This window comes from Triticum aestivum, chromosome 2A, assembly GCF_018294505.1.
Source record: "Triticum aestivum cultivar Chinese Spring chromosome 2A, IWGSC CS RefSeq v2.1, whole genome shotgun sequence".
Lineage (NCBI taxonomy): Eukaryota > Viridiplantae > Streptophyta > Magnoliopsida > Poales > Poaceae > Triticum > Triticum aestivum.
The window spans coordinates 319,096,079-319,119,693 of record NC_057797.1 but is presented as its reverse complement, the minus strand read 5'-3'; positions in this window follow the sequence as shown (position 1 = coordinate 319,119,693).

Genomic DNA, 23,615 nt, shown 5'->3' with positions numbered 1-23,615 from the left:
TCGGTGAACATTCTCATGTTGATCATATCTTCCATACGACTCGTGTTCGACCTTTCGGTCTCCGTGTTCCGAGGCAATGTCTGTACATGCTAGGCTCGTCAAGTTAACCCTAAGTGTTTTTGCATGTGTAAAACTGTCTTACACCCGTTGTATGTGAACGTAAGGATCTATCACAGTCGATCATCACGTGGTGCTTCGAAACGACGAACTTTAGCAACGGTGCACAGTTAGGGGGAACACTTTCTTGAAATTGTTATAAGGGATCATCTTATTTACTACCGTCGATCTAAGTAAACAAGATGCATAAACATAATAAACATCACATGCAATTATATAAAGTAGTGACATGATATGGCCAATATCATATAGCTCCTTTGATCTTCATCTTCGGGGCTCCATGATCATCTTGTCACCGGCATGACTGTTGGGGAACGTAGTAATTTCAAAAAAATTCCTACGCACATGCAAGATCATGGTGATGATATAGCAACGAGGGGAGAGTGTTGTCTACGTACCCTCGTAGACCGAAGCGGAAGCGTTGACGCAACGTAGAGGAAGTAGTCGTACGTCCTCCGGTTCAACCGATCCAAGTACCGTTACTCCGGCACCTCCGAGTTCTCGACACACGTACAGCTCGATGACGCACCCTCGATCTCCGATCCAGCAGAGGTGCCGAGGGGAAGTTCCGTCAGCACGACGGCGTGGTGACGATCTTGATGTTCTCCTATTGCAGGGCTTCGCCTAAGCACCGCTACAATATGACCGAGGTGTAATATCGTGGAGGGGGGCACCGCACACGGCTAAGGAACGATCAATGATCAACTTGTGTGTTCTAGGGTGCCCCCCTACCCCCGTATATAAAGGAGGGAGGGAGGAGGTGGCCGGCCCTAGGGGGGACGCGCCATGAGGAGGGGGAAACCTACTCCAAGTAGGTTTCCCTCTCTTTTCCTTATCTTATTTGGAGGGGAAGGAAAGAGTACTAGTATTAGGAAGTAGTACTAGTAGTAGTAATAGGAAGAGGGGAAGGAGAAAGGAAAGGGGGGGCCGGCCCCCCTCCCCAATTCGGATTGGGCTTGGGGGGGCGCCCCCCTCCCTTGCTCCTTCTCTCTTCTTCCTACATGGGCCCAATAAGGCCCATATACCTCCCGGGGGGTTCCGGTAACCTCCCGGGGCTCCAAACTTCTCCGGAACCTTTCCGGTGTCCAAATATATCCGTCCAATATATCAATCTTTATGTCTCGACCATTTCGAGACTCCTCGTCATGTCCGCAATCATATCCGGGACTCCGAACAACCTTCGGTACATCAAAATACATAAACTCATAATATAACTGTCATCGAAACCTTAAGCGTGCGGACCCTACGGTTCGAGAACGATGTAGACATGACTGAGACACATCTCTGGTCAATAACCAATAGCGGGACCTGGATGCCCATATTGGTTCCTACATATTCTACGAAGATCTTTATCGGTCAAACCGCATAACAACATACGTTGTTCCCTTTGTCATCGGTATGTTACTTGTCCGAGATTCGATCGTCGGTATCCAATACCTAGTTCAATCTCGTTATCGACAAGTCTCTTTACTCGTTCTGTAATACTTCATCTTATAACTAACTCATTAGTTACATGCTTGCAAGGCTTAGGTGATGAGCATTGCCGAGAGGGCCCAGAGATACCTCTCCGACAATCGGAGTGACAAAACCTAATCTCGAATTATGCTAACTCAACATGTACCTTCGGAGACACCTGTAGTACTCCTTTATAATCACCCAGTTACGTTGTGACGTTTGGTAGTACCCAAAGTGTTCCTCCGGTAAACGGGAGTTACACAATTCTCATAGTTACAGGAACATGTATAAGTCATGAAGGAAGCAATAGCAGAATACTAAACGATCAAGTGCTAAGCTAACGGGATGGGTCATGTCAATCACCTCATTCTCCTAATGATGTGATCCCATTAATCAAATGACAACACATGTCAATGGTTAGGAAACATAACCATCTTTGATTAATGAGCTAGTCAAGTAGAGGCATACTAGTGACTATATGTTTGTCTATGTATTCACACATGTATCATGTTTCCGGTTAATACAATTCTAGCATGAATAATAAACATTTATCATGATATGAGGAAATAAATAATAACTTTATTATTGCCTCTAGGGCATATTTCCTTCAGTCTCCCACTTGCACTAGAGTCAATAATCTAGATTACATAGTAATGATTCTAACACCCATGGAGTCTTGGTGCTGATCATGTTTTGCTCGTGAGAGAGGCTTAGTCAACGGGTCTGCAACATTCAGATCCGTATGTATCTTGCAAATCTCTATGTCTCCCACTTGGACTTGATCCCGAATGGAATTGAAGCGTCTCTTGATGTGCTTGGTCCTCTTGTGAAATCTGGATTCCTTTGCCAAGGCAATTGCACCAGTATTGTCACAGAAGATCTTCATTGGTCCCGATGCACTAGGTATGACACCTAGATCGGAAATGAACTCCTTCATCCAGACTCCTTCATTTGCTGCTTCAGAAGCAGCTATGTACTCCGCTTCACATGTAGATCCCGCCACGACGCTTTGTTTAGAACTGCACCAACTTACAGCTCCACCGTTTAATAAAAACACGTATCCGGTCTGCGATTTAGAATCGTCCGGATCAGTGTCAAAGCTTGCATCGACGTAACCATTTACGACTAGCTCTTTGTCACCTCCATATACGAGAAACATATCCTTAGTCCTTTTCAGGTATTTCAGGATGTTCTTGACCGCTGTCCAGTGATCCACTCCTGGATTACTTTGGTACCTACCTGCCAAGCTTATTGCTAAGCATACGTCAGGTCTGGTACACAGCATTGCATACATGATAGAGCCTATGGCTGAAGCATAGGGAACATCTTTCATTTTCTCTCTATCTTCTGCTGTGGTCGGGCATTGAGTTTGACTCAACTTTACACCTTGTAGCACAGGCAAGAATCCTTTCTTTGCCTGATCCATTTTGAACTTTTTCAAAATTTTGTCAAGGTATGTACTTTGTGAAAGTCCTATTAAGCGTCTTGATCTATCTCTATAGATCTTGATGCCCAATATGTAAGCAGCTTCACCGAGGTCTTTCATAGAAAAACTTTTATTCAAGTATCCCTTTATGCTATCCAGAAATTCTATATCATTTCCAATTAATAATATGTCATCAACATATAAAACTAGAAATGCTACAGAGCTCCCACTCACTTTCTTGTAAATACAGGCTTCTCCAAAAGTCTGTATAAAACCATATGCTTTGATCACACTATCAAAACGTTTATTCCAACTCCGAGATGCTTGCACCAGTCCATAAATGGAACGTTGGAGCTTGCACACTTTGTCAGCACTTTTTGGATCAACAAAACCTTCAGGTTGCATCATATACAACTCTTCTTCTAGAAATCCATTCAAGAATGCAGTCTTGACATCCATTTGCCAAATTTCATAATCATGAAATGCAGCAATAGCCAACATGATTCGGACAGACTTAAGCATCGCTACGGGTGAGAAAGTCTCATCGTAGTCAACCCCTTGAACTTGTCGAAAACCTTTTGCAACAAGTCGAGCTTTGTAGACAGTAACATTACCATCAGCGTCAGTCTTCTTCTTAAAGATCCATTTATTCTCAATGGCTTGCCGATCATCGGGCAAGTCAACCAAAGTCCATACTTTGTTTTCATACATGGATCCTATCTCAGATTTCATGGCCTCTAGCCATTTTGCGGAATCTGGGCTCATCATCGCTTCCTCATAGTTCGTAGGTTCATCATGGTCTAGTAACATGACTTCCAGAATAGGATTTCCGTACCACTCTGGTGCGGATCTTACTCTGGTAGACCTACGAGGTTCAGTAGAAACTTGATCTGAAGTTTCATGATCAATATCATTAGCTTCCTCACTAATTGGTGTAGTTGTCACAGGAACCGGTTCTTGTGATGAACTACTTTCCAATAAGGGAGTAGATACAGTTATCTCATCAAGTTCTACTTTCCTCCCACTCACTTCTTTCGAGAGAAACTCCTTCTCTAGAAAGGATCCGATTTTAGCAACGAAAATCTTGCCTTCAGATCTGTGATAGAAGGTGTACCCAATTGTCTCCTTTGGGTATCCTATGAAGACACATTTCTCCGATTTGGGTTCGAGCTTATCTGGTTGAAGTTTCTTCACATAAGCATCGCAGCCCCAAACTTTGAGAAACGACAACTTTGGTTTCTTGCCAAACCACAGTTCATAAGGCGTCGTCTCAACGGATTTTGATGGTGCCCTATTTAACGTGAATGCGGCCGTCTCTAAAGCATAACCCCAAAACGATAGCGGTAAATCGGTAAGAGACATCATAGATCGCACCATATCAAGTAAAGTACGATTACGACGTTCGGACACACCATTTCGCTGTGGTGTTCCAGGTGGCGTGAGTTGCGAAACTATTCCACATTGTTTCAAATGTAAACCAAACTCGTAACTCAAATATTCTCCTCCACGATCAGATCGTAGAAACTTTATTTTCTTGTTACGATGATTTTCTACTTCACTCTGAAATTCTTTGAACTTTTCAAATGTTTCAGACTTGTGCTTCATCAAGTAGATATACCCATATCTGCTCAAATCATCTGTGAAGGTGAGGAAATAACGATATCCGCCACGAGCCTCAACATTCATCGGACCACATACATCTGTATGTATGATTTCCAACAAATCTGTTGCTCTCTCCATAGATCCGGAGAACGGTGTTTTGGTCATCTTGCCCATGAGGCACGGTTCGCAAGTACCAAGTGATTCATAATCAAGTGATTCCAGAAGTCCATCAGTATGGAGTTTCTTCATGCGTTTTACACCGATATGACCTAAACGGCAGTGCCACAAATATGTTGCACTATCATTATCAACTCTGCATCTTTTGGCTTCAACATTATGAATATGTGTATCACTACTATCGAGATTTAATAAAAATAGACCACTCTTCAAGGGTGCATGACCATAAAAGATATTACTCATATAAATAGAACAACCATTATTCTCTGATTTAAATGAATAACCGTCTCGCATCAAACAAGATCCAGATATAATGTTCATGCTCAACGCAGGCACCAAATAACAATTATTCAGGTCTAAAACTAATCCCGATGGTAGATGTAGAGGTAGCGTGCCGACCGCGATCACATCGACTTTGGAACCATTTCCCACGCGCATCGTCACCTCGTTCTTAGCTAATCTTCGCTTAATCCGTAGTCCCTGTTTCGAGTTGCAAATGTTAGCAACAGAACCAGTATCAAATACCCAGGTGCTACTGCGAGCATTAGTAAGGTACACATCAATAACATGTATATCACATATACCTTTGTTCACTTTGCCATCCTTCTTATCCGCCAAATACTTGGGGCAGTTCCGCTTCCAGTGTCCAGTCTGCTTGCAGTAGAAGCACTCAGTTTCAGGCTTAGGTCCAGACTTGGGTTTCTTCACTTGAGCAGCAACTTGTTTGCCGTTCCTTTTGAAGTTCCCCTTCTTCTTCCCTTTGCCCCTTTTCTTGAAACCAGTGGTCTTGTTGACCATCAACACTTGATGCTCCTTTTTGATTTCTACCTCCGCGGCTTTCAGCATCGCGAAGAGCTCGGGAATAGTCTTGTTCATCCCTTGCATATTATAGTTCATCACAAAGCTCTTGTAGCTTGGTGGCAGTGATTGGAGAATTCTGTCAATGACGCTATCATCCGGAAGATTAACTCCCAGTTGAATCAAGTGATTATTATACCCAGACATTTTGAGTATATGCTCACTGACAGAACTGTTCTCCTCCATCTTGCAGCTGTAGAACTTATTGGAGACTTCATATCTCTCAATCCGGGCATTTGCTTGAAATATTAACTTCAACTCCTGGAACATCTCATATGCCCCATGACGTTCAAAACGTCGTTGAAGACCCGGTTCTAAGCCGTAAAGCATGGCACACTGAACTATAGAGTAGTCATCAGCTTTGCTCTGCCAGACGTTCTTAACGTCGTCAGTTGCATCAGCAGCAGGCCTGGCACCCAGCGGTGCTTCCAGGACGTAACTCTTCTGTGCAGCAATGAGGATAATCCTCAGGTTACGGACCCAGTCCGTGTAATTGCTACCATCATCTTTCAACTTTGCTTTCTCAAGGAACGCATTAAAATTCAACGGAACAATAGCACGAGCCATCTATCTACATACAAACATAGACAAGCAAAATACTATCAGGTACTAAGTTCATGATAAATTTAAGTTCAATTAATCATATTACTAAAGAACTCCCACTTAGACAGACATCTCTCTAGTCATCTAAGTGATTACGTGATCCAAATCAACTAAACCATGTCCGATCATCACGTGAGATGGAGTAGTTTCAATGGTGAACATCTCTATGTTGATCATATCTACTATATGATTCACGCTCGACCTTTCGGTCCCCGTGTTCCGAGGCCATATCTGTATATGCTAGGCTCGTCAAGTATAACCTGAGTATTCCGCGTGTGCAACTGTTTTGCACCCGTTGTATTTGAACGTAGAGCCTATCACACCCGATCATCACGTGGTGTCTCAGCACGAAGAACTTTTGCAACGGTGCATACTCAGGGAGAACACTTCTTGATAATTAGTGAGAGATCATCTTAAAATGCTACCGTCAAACAAAGCAAGATAAGATGCATAAAGGATAAACATCACATGCAATCAATATAAGTGATATGATATGGCCATCATCATCTTGTGCTTGTGATCTCCATCTTCGAAGCACCGTCGTGATCACCATCGTCACCGGCGCGACACCTTGATCTCCATCGTAGCATCGTTGTCGTTACGCCATCTATTGCTTCTACGACTATCGCTACCGCTTAGTGATAAAGTAAAGCAATTACAGGGCGTTTGCATTTCATACAATAAAGCGACAACCATATGGCTCCTGCCAGTTGCCGATAACTTCGGTTACAAAACATGATCATCTCATACAATAAAATATAGCATCATGTCTTGGCCATATCACATCACAACATGCCCTGCAAAAACAAGTTAGACGTCCTCTACTTTGTTGTTGCAAATTTTACGTGGCTGCTACGGGCTTAAGCAAGAACCAATCTCACCTACGCATCAAAACCACAACGATAGTTTGTCAAATAGACTCCGTTTTAACCTTCACAAGGACCGGGCGTAGCCACACTCGGTTCAACTAAAGTGAGAGAGACAGACACCCGCCAGCCACCTTTAAGCACGAGTGCTCGTAACGGTGAAACCAGTCTCGCGTAAGCGTACGCGTAATGTCGGTCCGGGCCGCTTCATCTCACAATACCGCTGAACCAAAGTATGACATGCTGGTAGGCAGTATGACTTATATCGTCCACAACTCACTTGTGTTCTACTCGTGCATATAACATCAACGCATAAAACCTAGGCTCGGATGCCACTGTTGGGGAACGTAGTAATTTCAAAAAAATTCCTACGCACATGCAAGATCATGGTGATGATATAGCAACGAGGGGAGAGTGTTGTCTACGTACCCTCGTAGACCGAAGCGGAAGCGTTGACGCAACGTAGAGGAAGTAGTCGTACGTCCTCCGGTTCAACCGATCCAAGTACCGTTACTCCGGCACCTCCGAGTTCTTGACACGCGTACAGCTCGATGACGCACCCTCGATCTCCGATCCAGCAGAGGCGCCGAGGGGGAGTTCCGTCAGCACGACGGCGTGGTGACGATCTTGATGTTCTCCTGTTGCAGGGCTTCGCCTAAGCACCGCTACAATATGACCGAGGTGTAATATCGTGGAGGGGGGCACCGCACACGGCTAAGGAACGATCAATGATCAACTTGTGTGTTCTAGGGTGCCCCCCTACCCCCGTATATAAAGGAGGGAGGGAGGAGGTGGCCGGCCCTAGGGGGGCGCGCCATGAGGAGGGGGAAACCTACTCCAAGTAGGTTTCCCTCTCTTTTCCTTATCTTATTTGGAGGGGGAAGGAAAGAGTACTAGTATTAGGAAGTAGTACTAGTAGTAGTAATAGGAAGAGGGGAAGGAGAAAGGAAAGGGGGGGCCGGCCCCCCTCCCCAATTCGGATTGGGCTTGGGGGGGCGCGCCCCCCTCCCTTGCTCCTTCTCTCTTCCTCCTACATGGGCCCAATAAGGCCCATATACCTCCCGGGGGGTTCCGGTAACCTCCCGGGGCTCCAAACTTCTCCGGAACCTTTCCGGTGTCCAAATATATCCGTCCAATATATCAATCTTTATGTCTCGACCATTTCGAGACTCCTCGTCATGTCCGTAATCATATCCGGGACTCCGAACAACCTTCGGTACATCAAAATACATAAACTCATAATATAACTGTCATCGAAACCTTAAGCGTGCGGACCCTACGGTTCGAGAACGATGTAGACATGACTGAGACACATCTCTGGTCAATAACCAATAGCGGGACCTGGATGCCCATATTGGTTCCTACATATTCTACGAAGATCTTTATCGGTCAAACCGCATAACAACATACGTTGTTCCCTTTGTCATCGGTATGTTACTTGTCCGAGATTCGATCGTCGGTATCCAATACCTAGTTCAATCTCGTTATCGACAAGTCTCTTTACTCGTTCTGTAATACTTCATCTTATAACTAACTCATTAGTTACATGCTTGCAAGGCTTAGGTGATGAGCATTGCCGAGAGGGCCCAGAGATACCTCTCCGACAATCGGAGTGACAAAACCTAATCTCGAATTATGCTAACTCAACATGTACCTTCGGAGACACCTGTAGTACTCCTTTATAATCACCCAGTTACGTTGTGACGTTTGGTAGTACCCAAAGTGTTCCTCCGGTAAACGGGAGTTACACAATTCTCATAGTTACAGGAACATGTATAAGTCATGAAGGAAGCAATAGCAGAATACTAAACGATCAAGTGCTAAGCTAACGGGATGGGTCATGTCAATCACCTCATTCTCCTAATGATGTGATCCCATTAATCAAATGACAACACATGTCAATGGTTAGGAATCATAACCATCTTTGATTAATGAGCTAGTCAAGTAGAGGCATACTAGTGACTATATGTTTGTCTATGTATTCACACATGTATCATGTTTCCGGTTAATACAATTCTAGCATGAATAATAAACATTTATCATGAAATGAGGAAATAAATAATAACTTTATTATTGCCTCTAGGGCATATTTCCTTCAATGACACCATGATCTCCATCATCATGATCTCCATCATCGTGTCTTCATGAAGTTGTCACGCCAACGACTACTTCTACTTCTATGACTAACGCGTTTAGCAAATAAAGTAAAGTAGTCTACATGGCGTTCTTCAATGACACGCAGGTCATACAAAATAAAGACAACTCCTATGGCTCCTGCCGGTTGTCATACTCATCGACATGCAAGTCGTGATTCCTATTACAAGAACATGATCTCATACATCACAATATATCATTCATCATTCATCACAACTTCTGGCCATATCACATCACATGACAATTGCTGCAAAAACAAGTTAGACGTTCTCTAATTGTTGTTGCATCTTTTACGTGGTTGCAATTGGGTTCTAGCAAGAACGTTTTCTTACCTACGAATAACCACAACGTGATCTTGTCAACTTCTACTTACCCTTCATAAGGACCCTTTTCATCGAATCCGCTCCAACTAAAGTGGGAGAGACAGACACCCGCCAGCCACCTTATGCAACTAGTGCATGTCAATCGGTGGAACCGGTCTCACGTAAGCGTACGTGTAAGGTTGGTCCGGGCCGCTTCATCCCACAATGCCGTTGAAGCAAGAAAAGACTAGTAGTGGCAAGTAAGTTGACAAGATCCACGCCCACAACAAAATTGTGTTCTACTCGTGCAAAGAGAACTACGCATAGACCTAGCTCATGATGCCACTGTTGGGGAACGTTGCAGAAAATTAAAAAATTTCCTACGGTTTCACCAAGATCCATCTATGAGTTCATCTAAGCAACGAGTCAAGGGGAAGAGTTTGCATCTACATACCACTTGTAGATCGAGTGCGGAAGCGTTCAAGGGGATGGTGATGATGGAGTCGTACTCGTTGTGATTCGGATCACCGATGACCAAGTGCTGAACGGACAGCACCTCCGCGTTCAACACACGTACGGGACGGACGACGTCTCCTTCGTCTTGATCCAGCAAGGAGGAAGGAGAGGTTGAGGAAGGCAGCTCCAACGGCAGCACGACAGCGTGGTGTAGTTGGTGCAGAAGTACTCCGACAGGGCTTCGCCAAGCACGTACGGTGGAGGAGAGGTGTTGGGGAGGGGAGGGGCTGCGCCTTGAGTTGTCTACAGCAGCCCTCCCCTCACCCCTCTATATATAGGAGGAGAGGGGCAAGGGGGCCGGCCCTCTAGGGGAAACCCTAGAGGGGGGCGGCGGCCAAAGGGAGAGGGAAAAGGGTGGCTTGCCCCCCAAGCTAGGGGGGCGCCCCCTTTAGGGTTTCCCCTCCCCTTGCCCTAGCCGCATGGGCCTAGGTGGGGAGGCGCGCCCAGCCCACTAGGGGCTGGCTCCCTCTCCCACACAGCCCATGTGGCCCCCCGGGAGGGGTGGCCCCACCCGGTGGACCCCGGAACCCTTCCGGTGGCCTCGGTACAATACCGGTATGCCACTGAAACTTTCCGGTGTCCGTTTAACCACTTTCCATATATAAATCTTTACCTCCGGACCATTCCGGAACTCCTCGTGACGTCCGGGATCTCATCCGGGACTCCGAACAACATTCGGTAATCACATACTTGTCTTCCTGATAACCCTAGCGTCACCGAACCTTAAGTGTGTAGACCCTACGGGTTCGGGAGACATGCAGACATGACCGAGATGACCTCAGGTCAATAACCAACAGCGGGATCTGGATACCCATGTTGGCTCCCACATGCTCCTCGATGTTGTCATCGGATGAACCACGATGTCGAGGATTCGATCAAACCCCGTATGCAATTCCCTTTGTCAATCGGTACGTTACATGCCCGAGACTCGATCGTCGGTATCCCAATACCTCGTTCAGTCTCGTTACCGGCAAGTCACTTTACTCGTACCGTAATGCATGATCCCATGACCAAACACTTGGTCACATTGAGCTCATTATGATGATGCATTACCGAGTGGGCCCAGAGATACCTCTCCGTCATACGGAGTGACAAATCCCAGTCTCGATCCGTGTCAACCCAATAGACACTTTCGGAGATACCTGTAATGCACCTTTATAGTCACCCAGTTACGTTGTGAAGTTTGGTACACCCAAAGCACTCCTACGGTATCCGGGAGTTACACGATCTCATGGTCTAAGGAAGAGATACTTGACATTGGAAAAGCTCTAGCAAACAAACTAACCGACCTTTGTGCTATGCTTAGAATTGGGTCTTGTCCATCACATCATTCTCCTAATGATGTGATCTCGTTATCAACAACATCCAATGTCCATAGCCAGGAAACCATGACTATCTGTTGATCACAACGAGCTAGTCAACTAGAGGCTTACTAGGGACATATTGTGGTCTATGTATTCACACGTGTATTATGATTTTCGGATAATATAGTTATAGCATGAATAAAAGACTATTATCGTGAACAAAGAAATATAATAATAACACTTTTATTATTGCCTCTAGGGCATATTTCCAACACGGCCTCCCCCCGACTAGATCCGGCGGGATCCGTCCCGGACCCGTCCTCTCTGACGAGCCTCGACTTCCGCACCTAGATCTGGATCTGGTCAAACCCTAGGTTGACCCCGAAATATCTCTAAGTCATTTTTTCTTACATTCTGAGCCCCTGTTCATTGCATCATAACTCTCTGCCCGTAGCTCCGTTTTGAGCGTGCCATATATCGAAATGTTCATCTTGTTGTCCTCTTCATTTTGTTCCATTGCGCCATGCTTGTTTGAGTATATCTTGATGCCCTAATGACTATTGCAAGAGGGCTTCATAATGTTAGTTCCTGTTTCTTATCAGATCTTGAGCATTTGTCATTTTTGTCATGATTATTGTGTGATGCATATGGTCATGAGCTCTACATGTGTTTTGGGCTATGCCATGCCATGTTTATAGGGGTGTATGCCATGTATTTTTGTGATCAATGTGGTGACTAGCACAAGCATGCAAAGTAGCTCTCGTGATATTGCTGATTTCAGGGACTTAGAAGTTCACGAAGTCATTTCCCTGTTGTTATTTTAATGCGATGTATTCATGTTGCTAGAGAGTGATCAATGCTTCTTTTGAGTATGTTCAGTAAGGATGATTTTGACAGATGGTTATGCTCTATCCATCCATGTCCCTTTTTGCATTTATGGAGTACCCTAGCAGGGTTCAATCTTGCTCTACTTTTGCTATAAAATGTTCCTGGCAGATTGTTTACATGTTAATCAATTTTGCCAAGGTTGTTGTAGTTGATCCATGCATGCTATGAGATTTTTCTTGCCTTGGTTAGCTTCTTGAACATGCCTTCTTACTGGTAGTATGCTTAGTTTGTCATGCAATGCCTTGTATTGAGTGAATCGAGCTCGCAAAGAGGCCTTCATATTTCTGTTTTTGCCATGTCCAGTTTTCTGCTAAGTCTGATTTTGTTAACGGAACTTGCTATGTTTACATGGGTGCCATCATATTTTCTGTGCCCTTTTGGCTTATTGTCAGTAAGGGACTTTTGTTATATGCTTTGAGTATATTCATGTGATGCCTTTCTTTGCTATGATATGTTCCTGTAGCATGTTGTTATCTTTCTCTAAACATTGCTTCCTGATGTTAATTCCTGACATGTTAGTATTTTCACTAAGTCTGTGATGATGTTATCTTTTGCACTTTTGCCATGGTTGTTTGAATCTTCTATTGTGTGATTTAGCCATATCTCAGTGTTCATATTTTGTCAAGCATCTTGAGTAGATCACTGCCATGTGCTTTCTTGCTATATTAGAGTGCAGTAGCTTAGTTTCTTGTTGCATTCTAGATGGCATCGTGCTGTTAATCGCAGAATTGTGCCATTCTTGTTTTGCTTGCCATTTGCAAACTATGCATCCGATTCCGGTGATCTTTATATCGATTTCGACCGAAATCAACTCATCTTTCCAGCGGAACTCTTGGTTTGCCAAGTTGAGGCATGGTTCAATCTTTTCCTTCCGGAGCATGCATATGCATTGCATTTCACATCCCGCATATCATGACATGTTTCCATCATCTTGCTTGCGCATTGCACCATGGTTGATTGTTGTTTCCTTTGCTTGTGTTCTTGCCTTGGGTAGAGCCAGGAGACGAGTACGTGATCGAGGAACCAGTTGAGTATGCTTACAAGGATCAAGCTTACGTCAATTCAGAGAACTTTGCAGGCAAGATGATCATACCCTCGAAATCACTTCTATCTTTGCTTGCTGGTTGCTCGCTCTTTTGCTATACTGCGATACCTACCACATGCTTTATCATGCCTCCCATATTTCCATGTCAACCTCTAACCCACCTTGTCCTAGCAAACCGTTGTCTGGCTATGTTACCCTTTGCTCAGCCCCTCTTATAGCGTTGCTAGTTGCAGGTGAAGATGGAGTTTGTTCCTCATTGGAACATGATTATTGTTGGGATATCATTATTATGTCTTGTCTACTTTAATGCATCTATATACTTGGTAAAGGGTGGAAGGCTCGGCCTTATGCCTGGTGTTTTGTTCCACTCTTGCCGCCCTAGTTTCCGTCATACTGGTGTTATGTTCCTTGATTTTGCGTTCCTTGCGCGGTTGGGTTATAATGGGAAACCATTGACAGTTCGCCTTGAATAAAACTCCTCCAGCAAGGCCCAACCTTGGTATTACCATTTTCCACCTAAGCCCTTTTTCCCTTGGGTTCCGCGGACTCAAGGGTCATCTTTATTTTAAACCCCCGGGCCAGTGCTCCTCTGAGTGTTGGTCCAACTTGTCAGCCGCCGGTGGCCACCAGGGGCAACTCTGGGTTGGCCTACCGGAAGTTTGGACAATCCGGTGTGCCCTGAGGACGAGATATGTGGAGCTCCTATCGGGGTTTGTCGGCACATCCGGTGGCTTTGCTAGTCTTGTTTTACCATTGTCGAAATGTCTTGTAACTGGGATTCCGACTCTGATCGGGTCGTCCTGGGAGAAGGAATATCATTCTTTGACCGTGAGAGCTTGTGATGGGCTAAGTTGGGACACCCCTGCAGGGTTTTGAACTTTCAAAAGCCGTGCCCGTGGTTATGGGCAGATGGGAATTTGTTAATGTCTGGTTGTAGATAACTTGACACTTAAATTAATTAAAATACATCAACCACGTGTGTAGCCGTGATGGTCTCTTTTCGGCAGAGTCCGGTAAGAGAACACGGTCTCGTGTTATGCTTGAACGTGAGTAGTTTCAGGATCACTTCTTGATCATTATAGTTTCTCGACCGTGCTTTGCTTCACTTCTCGCTCTCATTTGCGTAAGTTAGCCCCCATATATGCTAGTGCTTGTTGCAGCTCCACCTCAATACCTTTTCCTACACATAAGCTTAAATAGTCTTGATGGCGAGGGTGTGAGATTGCTGAGTCCCCGTGACTCACAGATTACTTCCAAAACTAGATGCAGGTGCCGATGATGCCAGTCCAGGGGATGCGACCGAACTCAAGTGGCAGTTCATCGAGGATTCAGGACGTTACTATGTTTCCTTTCCAGACGATCTGTTGGGGATATTACTATCAGTTATGACCCGCCCAGGAGGGGCCGGGTCAGCCCTAATGGCGGGTTACACAAGAAGCCCGGTAAACATTCAAGATTATAGTTTATTAAATCTTATAGAAGGCCCAAAGGCCTGAAGGCGGTTTAAGGCCTGATATTGTGAACCGCCGTATGTAAGGAAAGACTTATAAAGAAGGGCATGTAAAGGAAGTCACTAAGCTGGACACGATTATGAGCCGGCCGGGACTCTGTAGGCCACCAGGCGTCAACCCATGTATATAAGGGGACGACCCGGTGGCGGCTTAGGGCAAGAAACAACAATTCGATAACCAAGTCGGCGAGTTGAGCCTCTTGGTGATCGAAACCCTAGCAATACCAATCCCAACTAGACGTAGGCTTTTACCTTCATCGTAAGGGGCCGAACTAGTAGAAAACCCTCTCATGTCCTTTGTCCCGATTAACCCCTTTAAGCTTCCTAGTGCGATGTCCCTACGACTAAGTCCTTGCTCTAGGACATCTGCCGTGACAATTCCACGATAGTTGGCGCCCACCGTGGGGCCAGCGCATGGTGGATTTGAGTTCTTGAAGGGCAACTTCGAAGGGCTCAAGGGATACGCTGTGGGCCGGATGACTAAGAGTCGTCGCGGCAAGCTCTACATCGACGACGAAGGCTGGGGCCCGGAGGCCGGCTCAATTGAGTACGGATATCGGGTCCCCTTCGGCGGAATTCATGTCTTCATAGGCCAGATCGGTGAGTCAGGTCCTGAGCCGGACGTCCACAGCAACCTCATTGAAACAGCTCAGCGCACGAGGACCACTCGTGTTCAATCTGCCGTGAAGCATGCCTTCGTAGGCTGGGTCCACGGTGGTGAATACTCTGAAGGATCAGTGGAGGGCGGTGAGACGGCCGTCTGTTCAGATACTGCTTCATCAACGGGCAAGACGGATTCTTTGTATCGGCTGGAGGACAGCATGCTCGGGGGCTGTTCCGATGGCAGCAGTATTTCGGACCCTCTTGAGCCGCCGAATTGGGCCGGAGTCTTCATGGCAGGGACACAACCCGGGCAGAACACTACAGCAGCAGCGGCGACAGCTACCAGGTCGGCTGCGGCCGGGTCAGGAGACCCCGCGTGCCCCCCGGCTCAGATCTTGATGGACCTCATGGATAAACTGACGACTCTGTTGACTGCCGTGGTAGAGCCGGCGGATAAAGCCCAGCATGACACAGAGGTGGCACGCATACGTGTAGAGATGGTGCAATCTAAGGAAAATCTAGCCGCAGAGGAAGTCAGGATGGCAGCAGAGTGGGCGGCTTTGGACGTTCGTGCTCAACAGCTTCAAGCGGAGACCTTCCAGCTCTCGGTGGATCTAAACGCGTCGAATGAGGTCATGAGGAGGAGGCATCAGAAAACCCAATCACGTCTGCCTCTTACGCTCGATCCTAGGAATCTTTTTCACACACCCGGAGCCGGGGGAAGTAACCCACCGGAGGCACCCCGGATTACAACACCCGGCGCACCGATCCAGCCGCGCGCCATGGATCCACCTCGTATAATTACCGCTCCGCCTCATTACGTCCCAACGCCGCCGGGTCACCTCTCCAACCCTTTGGATAACCTCATCGCATCATCGGCTCGTCTGGCGGCTCTTCCGATGGAAGGTGACTCACCGGCGGCAATTCAAACACGGAGGGTAAGAGAACTTCTTCAAACATCTCTGGCGCAGCAGGATGCATACTCCTACAGTCGAGACAAGATCCATTCAACTCCTCGCCCAAGCCGGAGCCCGAGTTACAGTAGGCATATGGAATCCGCAGATATGTCAAGCAACGCTCAACGCCGCAACCGGCCATACAGGTATGAGCCGGTGCGGGCTGGGGCCCTCAACTTGGCGGATCAGGAGAGGATTAGTCAAGAGGTGGAACGAGCAGCTCAAATGGCAGCGGATCAGGCGGCTCATCAAACTTTTCCGGCTTATCTAGCAACCTCGGTTGAGGCAGGAGTGGCCACAAGAACCGGAGGCGTTCCTTGCTTGGTGCCGGCCATACGTAATGAGCGTTTGCCAAAGAACTTTAAGGGGCCTTGTAAGGTGCCTAATTACACAGCTGACTTACATCCCAGGGCTTCGATTGAGAGTTATGAGATGTCTATGGAGTTATTGGAGGTCAGCGATTAGCAATGGCCAAGTATTTCACTATGATGTTAGATGGAACAACTCGTACTTGGTTGAAGGGATTGCCACCTAATTCTATCAGCTCATGGGCGGAGTTAAAGGCCCAGTTCATCCAGAACTTTAAAGACACATGTAAGCAGCCCATGTCGATTGTGGACCTGACCAATTGCAAGCAAGAGGGTGGTGAATCCACAACCCATTGGGTGTGCCAGGTCAAGGAGATAATACATTCATCTGATAAGATGGATGCCGGCTCAACAATCTTGATGTTGGAGAAAAATTGCCGTTTTGAACCTCTGAAGCAGAAGCTGGGGCGGCTCAAGCGTGACTGTAATGACATGGTAACGTTGATGGCGGCTCTCGTCAAGTATGCTGATTCTGACACTACCAAGGACCCGGTGTCTGACGAACAAAGGGCAACGAAGGGAAAGAAAAACGACAATGGCAAGGGTCACCAGCATAACCCGGTGAATCAAGGAGGTAATAAACGTAAGGCTGATGAGTTTGTTGCTAACACCAGTACACAAGGCGGAAATCAACGGCGCAAGGGTCGACAGCCCCCTCGGTCGGGTGGGTCAGGTCCCACCCTTGAGCAATTATTGAATGAGCCTTGTCCAAAACATGGTACCCGGGAGAAGCCAGCCACCCACCCGTGGAAAGATTGTACGATCATGAAGGCGTTTAAAAATTCAAACGTGTTTGATGGAGGTCACGGCCCAGGTGGCGGCTCAGGTGGAGGCGGTTTCCAAGGCCCGGGCGGCGGCTTAGGTGGAGGAGGATTCCACGGTCAGGGCCATCCTGGTAACCAAGGAGGGTATAATCCGCAACCCGGCCAAGGTAATCAGCAGCAGCAGTCCGGATATCAGAGCAATCCGAAGCAGCTGAATAGTGGGCAATACCATGTATTCACCACTAGCTTATGTAAGAGAGACCAGAAACTTCACAAGAGGGCCGTCAATACCGTTGAGCCGGTGGTTCCACGTTACTTACGTTGGTCAGAGCAGCCTATTGTGTGGAGCAGAGAGGATCACCCACCCCGGGTCGGTAATCCGGGTCATCTGGCTTTGGTGGTGGCACCTCAGGTTGGTGGATACAAATCCACTAAAGTACTCATGGATGGAGGCAGCAGCATCAACATCCTCTATTATGAGACGTTCCGCCGGATGGGATTGACTGATAAGAGTCTTAAACAATCCAACACTGTTTTTCACGGTGTGGTTCCTGGCAAGTTGGCATACCCAGTGGGTAAGATTGAACTGGAAGTAGCCTTTGGGGATGAGTATGACTCCAGAGCAGAAAAATTAACCTTTGAGGTGGTTAAGATCAAAATCCCGTATCATGCTCTGTTTGGACGGCCGGATTATGCCAAATTCATGGCTCGGTCGTGTTATGTGTATTTGCAGCTTAAGATGTCGGGTTATAAGGGCACCTTCACAATACACGGGAGCTGGAAAATAGCCTTGGAGTCTGAAGAAGGTGATGCTGCCTATGCTGAATCTGTCTGTGCAACAGAGGAGTTAAAATTTCACTAAGATCATGTTGACCCGGCAGACATGACGTCATTAAAGAAACCAACAACAGAGCATGAGCCGGTGTTGAAGTTCAAATCAGCTGATGACACCAAGATGGTTGACTTTGTGCCTGGCGACTCATCCAAGCAGTTCATCATCAGTGCTAACTTGGATCCAAAATAGGAAAGTGCGCTCATCGAGTTCATCCATGAGAACCGGGACATCTTCGCATGGAAACCTTCAGACATGCCGGGTGTCCCGAGGGAACTCGCTGAGCACACTCTCAATATTGATCCAAAGTTTAAACTTGTCAGACAATTTCTCCGACGGTTCAATGAAGAAAGGCGCAAGGCCATTGGAGAAGAGGTGGCCCGGCTTTTGGCAGCTGGTTTCATTATAGAAGTCTTTCACCCAGAGTGGTTAGCCAACCCGGTGCTTGTACTCAAAAAGAATGGCACCTGGCGTATGTGTGTGGATTACACCGATCTAAACAAGGCTTGTCCGGCTGATCCTTTTGCCCTCTCCCGTATTTATGAGATCATTGATGCTACGGCGGGTTGCGCATGTTTGAGTTTCTTGGATGCTTATTCCGGTTATCATTAGATCAAGATGGCAGTCAAGGATCAGGAGAAGACGACTTTTATCACTCCTTTTGGAGCTTTCTGCTATGTGTCTATGCCTTTTGGGCTTAAGAGTGCCCAGGCGACTTACGAACGGTGTGTGCAGAATTGTCTTCACGATCAAATTGGGCGTAATGTTCATGTTTACGTGGATGATATAGTGGTAAAATCCAATAAAGAGGAAACCTTGGTCACAGATCTGAAAGAGACTTTCAATAATCTCTGGGTCTACAAAATGATGCTTAACCCGGCCAAGTGTGTTTTTGGAGTCCCAGCCGGCAAGCTCTTGGGTTTTTTTGTGTCTAACCAAGGTATTGAGGCTAACCTGGAGAAAATCAAGGCAATTACATCCATGGGCAAGCCAACATGCATCAATGAGGTTCAACGACTCGCGGGCCGTGTTGCTGCTTTGAGCCAGTTCATGAGCCAGTTAGGGGAGAAGGCAATGCCTCTGTATCAGATGATGAAGAAAACATATGATTTTGTTTGGAGCGATGCTGTAAACTCTGCTTTTGAAGATTTGAAGACACAGCTTGCTGAGCTGCAGGTCCTGGCTGCTCCAGTTGAGAAAGAGTCGTTGCTGTTATACGTGACCGCTAACTCACGAGTTGTTAGTGTGGCTATTGTGGTAGGGCGCAAGGAGGCTAACAAGGAGCATTCGGTTCAACGGCCGTTTTACTACGTGAGTGAGGTGTTAATTGAATCCAAGCAACGATATCCACATTGGCAGAAGCTCATGTATGGGGTGTTCATGGCAAGCCGGAAGCTTAAGCATTATTTTCAGGGACATCCCATCACCGTGGTTAGCTCTGCTCCTTTGGGAGACATCATTCAAAACAGAGAAGCCATTGGGCGAGTCGCCAAGTGGGCAATTGAGCTTGGGTCTCATGGGTTGAAGTATGCGCCACGTACCGCGATCAAATCTCAAGCACTGGTTGACTTCATTAATGACTAGACAGATATGCAGATGCCAGAAGAGAAACCAGACAACATGTATTGGACTATTCATTTTGATGGGTCCAGACAGTTGGAAGGCTTGGGGGCTGGAGTTGTGTTAACCTCTCCGCGAGGTGACAAATTTTGTTATGTGTTACGGTTGATGTTTCCTTGCACTAACAACGTAGCAGAGTATGAAGCCTTGCTCCATGGTCTTCGAGTAGCAAAAGAGATGAGTTTGAGCCAAATTAAATGTCTTGGCGACTCATATCTAGTGGCTCAACAGGTATAAGGCAAGTGGGATTCCAAAGACCCTCTCATGGCGGCTTATCGCCGGGAGGTTGATGCTGTTGTAGGGCATTTTAAAGGTTATCGGGTGGAGCACATTGACCGTCGAAAGAACGAAGCGGCTGATGCTTTAAGCTGGTTGGGGTCTCAACGTCAGCCGGTACCACCTAACACCTTTTTGGATGTTTTACATAACCCGTCTGTCAAGTTGCCCACAGAAGAAGATTTAGTTGTTCCCGACCCGAAGGCACAGTTGGTGGCAGCTCTTCATGTCATCCCGGATTGGACAGTACCGTTCTTGGCTTACATGACCCGGGGAGAGTTGCCAGCGGATAAGGCCCTGACTCGACAGATAACCCGGCGGTCTAAGTCAATGACGATTTCGGATGGAGAATTATACCATCGCAGTGTCTCTGAAGCGTTTCAGCGATGTGTTTCCCCCGAAGAAGGTCAAGAAATACTTCGTGAGATCCATGAAGGCGATTGTGGTTATCACGCCGGGTCAAAATCTCTGGTGGCCAAGGCTTTTCATCATAGTTTTTACTGGTTGACGGCTCACGCTGATGCAGAGGATCTGGTCAGCAGATGTGATGGATGTCAAAAGTTTGCATGGTGAGCGCATGTGCCGGCTCAAGAGCTCCGGATGATTCCAATCACTTGGCCATTTGCGGTCTCGGGGCTTGACATGGTGGGACCTTTCAAAAGGTCTAAGGATAAAAAGACAGATCTCTTGGTGGCAGTTGATAAATTCACTAAGTGGGTTGAGGCAGAGCCTATGAGTAAGTGTGGCGCGGCCACGACGGTTTAGTTCATGAAAAAGGTGATTTTCCATTTTGGTTTTCCACACAGCATTATCACTGACAATGGCACTAATCTGTCTCAAGGGGCTATGGAGGAGTTTTGTCAACGAGAGCACATCCGGCATTTTCTTCTGTAGCTCATCCTCAATCCAATGGTCAAGCTGAGAGAGCCAATCAGGAAATTTTGAAAGGTCTCTAACCCCGGCTAATGGTTCCTTTACAACGAACACCGGGTTGTTGGGTAGAGGAATTACCCTTGGTGTTGTGGAGTATCAACACCACACCTAACAGGTCTACACGTTACACACCTTTCTTCATGGTTTATGGAGCAGAAGCAGTGTTGCCTAGTGACATTCATCATGATTCGCCCCGTGTGGCGGCTTATGTTGATGCTAATAATGAACAAGCCAGACAGGATGCACTTGACTTGTTGGATGAATAAAGAGACTTAGCAGCGGCCCAGTCAGCAATTTATCAACAGGACTTGCGCCGTTATCACAGCCGTCGGGTCAAAACCATGACTTTTCAAGAAGGCGACCTGGTGCTCCGGCTCATCCAGGATCTGTCAAATGCGCACAAGCTATCCCCACCTTGGGAAGGATCCTTTGTGGTCAGCAAGAATTTAAACAACGGGTCGTATTACATCATTGGCGTTCGAGAACACAAAGATTCACGTAATTCGGAGGAGGAGACCCGCCGTCCATGGAACATTGCTCAACTTCGGCCATACGACACCTAAGCTACCGGCTCTCATCATGTACATACTTTAACATTGTATATACCATGATAAGTAATAAAGTAATACCATCGTTCTCTTTTCTTTTCAAAGATTATGCATCTTTGTTATTTCTTATTCTCAAATGACTATTAAGGAGCCACTGGGGGCTATATCGTTGTATTCGAACCTTATCTTAACCCCTTTGGACCGGTTTACTGATCGTATTCGAATCAGGAGCCACCAACCTTTAAATATAAGGTTAAATCATACTTGTTAACTGTTATTTCTCTTTGAGTTTCTTGTTGCAAATAATTAGCATGATCTTCTTCGCCGGTTTGTCTATTTGACAACATGGCTACCAAGGTATAATAATGATTGAAGTATTCAAAGGTATTGATTTCTCAGAAAGATTGAGTTATCAAATTCATTACCCGGGTTACTCAAGCCGGTGGTCTAAGGATCAAAGGTACAAATATGGCTATTATTTATATATAAATTGCCTGCTGCATTAACTAAAGAGTTAGTTTCAGCCCATGTCCATTATTTATATCTGCTTTCTTTTTTTTCTATTATGATAAACATATTGGATATAAGCCGGGTGTTTTAACCCGTTCGATTCTAAGCCGCTAGGCCAGTCTTTTCTTGTCTCTATAGGGTATAGATTTAAAGTGTTGCAGAAACGATCATCAAATATAATGCATATATTGCCATCAGGAAACACGGAGTCACATACGGTGTTTTATGCACGATGGCATAAGCAATGCATTCAGTGTTTTCATAGCTAAACTATTACATGGCTTTTGATAAGCCAAATGAAGATGGTTACTATTCCTCCCTCGCCGGTTCACCGCCCTCTATTGGCTGGAAGTTGGGTTTTGACCAGTCAAAACCATTCACGGCGATGAATTCTGCTTCATCATCGATCAGGCCTGCCGGGTCAACCTCTGGGGCAAATGTGATTTCTCTTATAGGCGGGATCAAATCCGTCACCTTGTACGAGGGAGTCGCCATCTTCTTATTTTCAGCATCAAAACCCGGCTGGTATTTGTCAATATTGGTGTCATCTCCAAGGGTAGTTGCCTGAGGTTGGACTCCATGCACGCAGGCCATGAAGTCATCCTGCTGAAAAGGAGAACCATCTTCCTTCACGGTGGGATAGCCTCTGGCCACATCCGTCGGGTCTAGGTCTGGCACCCAAGCCTTGGAGCGGCTCAGGGCAGTCAAAGCTCCGGCTCGCACGCAGGAGTGTTTCACTTCTTGAAACCTGGCAGGCAGGATTGATAGTTTCTTCAGGACGTCGATGAGCCGGTTGGGTCCTTGATTGGCAGGAGAGATGGCGGCAAGAGCCCGTTGTGCACCAATATACAGTTGTTCTGCCAAAGTATACACTGCCTTCAGTTTAATCAAAGGGTATTGGCTCAGATTTTTGCTTCGAGGGCCTGCACATATTTTATACACAAAGTCAGCTGGCGGCTTATACTCCGGATCAGCAAAAAGCACACAAAATTAAAGTTGGACGGCTTACCAAAGATGGCAGCCACCATTTGAGACACCCAGCCCTTTAAACCGTTCAGCTCTGTTGAAATCTCTTCAAGGGTTGTTTTGGACTTCTTAGCACGTTGGGTCAAAAGCGTTTTTTCCTCTTCCCAAGTTTTCTTCTTGGCAGCGAAGCTGGTCTTTAAATTTTCCGTCTCAGAGAGACTTATTTGTAGTTTGGCGTTAGCAAATTTGATTTCTGCCTCCTGACTCGCTAGCCGGGTCTTTGCATCAATCAATTGCGAGTTCAATTCAGATAAGGCATTCTGCAAAACATTCAGATGAGTCAAGATTTTGCTTCAATTTCAAAAATCAAGATTCAAGTCTCAAGTACTTTACAAAAAACCACTTGACACTTGGGG